Genomic DNA, 2,324 nt, shown 5'->3' with positions numbered 1-2,324 from the left:
TGGAGCGTGTCCAGAGAAGGGCAACAAAGCTGGTGAAGGGTCTGGAGAACAAGTCTTACGAGGAGCGGCTGAGGGAGCTGGGGTTGTTTAGTCTGGAGAAGAAGAGGCTGAGGGGAGACCTTATCGTGCTCTACAACTACCTGAAAGGAGGCTGTAGCGAGGTGCGTGTCGGTCTCTTCTCCCAAGTAACTAGCAATAGGACGAGAGGAAACGGCCTCAAGTTGCGCCAGGGGAGGTTTAGATTGGACATGAGGAAAAATGTCTTTACTGAAAGAGTGGTTAAACATTGGACCAGGCTGCCCAGGGAAGTGGTTGATTCACCATCCCTGGAAGTATTTAAAAGACGGGTAGATGAGGTGCTTAGGGACATGGTTTAGTGGGCATGGTGGTGTTGGGTTGATGGTTGGACTTGATGATCTTGGAGGTCTCTTCCAACCTTAATGATTCTATGTTTCTGTGATTCTAAAGGGTTATATTTTGGTCTGACTGTTAATATATGCACTTTAGTCTGATTAAAATGGAAGTAGCACTACTGAATAGAATAATGCCAGTGTTGTTAGAGTAATTTATAAGTGAATATTGAATGTTCTATTCCTTACTACGTAGCTGAATATCACCGGCCAGATACAGTCGTCCAGAGACAAAGCCAACTTCATCTCCATGATCAGCTTTCACATACTCTGGTTTACTATCCCAGTATGAAGTGGGCTGATGCCGATATTCAAAGAAACAGGCAGGAGCTCCAGCCTCTACAAGATGTAACATTTAGAGAGTTAAAGAACAGATGCATAAATTATGGCTGACATCAGCTGTTTAAAATATTAAATATGCCCAAAGCTTTATACTGGGCACATTTTTAATGTAACGTTACATTCAAATATATATTTTTATTTTTAATTCAAAATTAAGAACTCACAGCACTTACACAAAAAAATGAAAGATTCAACCCAGGAAACTTACAGAAAACAAAGTAACATCAAATTATTTTCCAGTTCTGGGTATTTTGGCATGGCTTGTCTGCACTTAAATACCAGAAAATCTCCAGACTACAGAGTTGCTGACTTCCCATGTAGCAGTGGGCCAAAGGACAAATTCCAGGTTGCTTTAATATGTTTTAATTTTTAAGTCTGTATACTTCACTTAGCAAACATTTACCCATGTTATCATGCTCTGCTCTCAATATACTGTGTCTTTGAGCAGAAGTGCAAGACACTAGCGCAAAGATAAAGGAGTACATACACTTCCTTCACATAATCCTGCAGACCTGTATCACTCTGCACCCCCATCAAGTTCCCAGTGGGAATCTCAAGAAGGGCTGCCTACACATGACAGGATTTGTGTCATTTGATCCAGCATGTAGTAAGAGGTTTTTAAACATTCTATGTATCAATCCTGAATACGTGTGTGTAACATCTGTGTGTTGTGGGGGAAAGGATTGGTTTTATTTTTCTTTTGGTAATAAGCCCTTGACTGTTGCATTCTTTTTCCTCTCTCTGACTGGATAAGAGATTAAAATTTTAGGATAAGAAAATACTGTATAAAATTGATGTTCCAAGGATGTCAACTTGCAGGATGAAGCCTGTCTCACTGTTTTGTGACCAAGTGGTTCTGGGTCACTACAGAATCATAATGCAAGCAAAGTTTATCTTGTATATATTTCCAACAATGCAAAGCCTTTTGGCCATACTTAAAAGCTGTCCTACCGGCAAATAACTTCTCAGAGTTGCCTACGTCAGTTAACACAAACATTCAAAAAAATGAAGAATAGCCATTAAATTACAGATCTAATATTCCAGCCAAATTCATTGTTGGTGACTCCTATCGTAAATGGGACTGCATTAAATTCCTTTCCAGCCAATATCTCTTCAGGTGACTTATGAAGAAATACTCCATCCAAAACTAAGGGCAGAAAAGGGATTTCCTGAAGGAAGAGAAAAAAAGATCAAATTACTTGTTAATAGTATTTTCCTCTCCCCAAAGCCTTCTCTTCTCTAGGCTGAACAACCCCAACTCTCTCAGCCTTTCTTCATAGGAGAGGTGCTCCATCCCCCTGATCATTTTTGTGGCCCTCTGCTGGACCTGCTCCAACAGGTCCATGTCTTTCTTATGCTGAGGGCTCCAGAGCTGGACACAGTCCTCCAGGTGGGGTCTCAGCAGAGCAGAGTAGAGGGGCAGAATCACCTCCCTCGACCTGCTGGCCACGCTTCTTTTGATGCAGCCCAGGATACGACTGGCCTTCTGGGCTGCGAGCGCACATTGCTGGCTCATGTCCAGCTTTTCATCCACCAGTACTCCCAAGTCCTTCTCGGCAGGGCTGCTCTCAA

General features: G+C 42.1%; 1 pseudogene; it reads right to left on the bottom strand.

Moving 5' to 3' along the window:
• LOC103913767 overlaps positions 1 to 2,324 on the bottom strand; it is a 13,784-nt pseudogene that overhangs the window by 3,729 nt on the left and 7,731 nt on the right.

The sequence above is a fragment of the Pygoscelis adeliae genome, unplaced genomic scaffold (genome assembly GCF_000699105.1).
Source record: "Pygoscelis adeliae isolate BGI_AS28 unplaced genomic scaffold, ASM69910v1 Scaffold62, whole genome shotgun sequence".
NCBI lineage: Eukaryota > Metazoa > Chordata > Aves > Sphenisciformes > Spheniscidae > Pygoscelis > Pygoscelis adeliae.
This window is presented reverse-complemented; position numbering and strand designations above follow the sequence as displayed.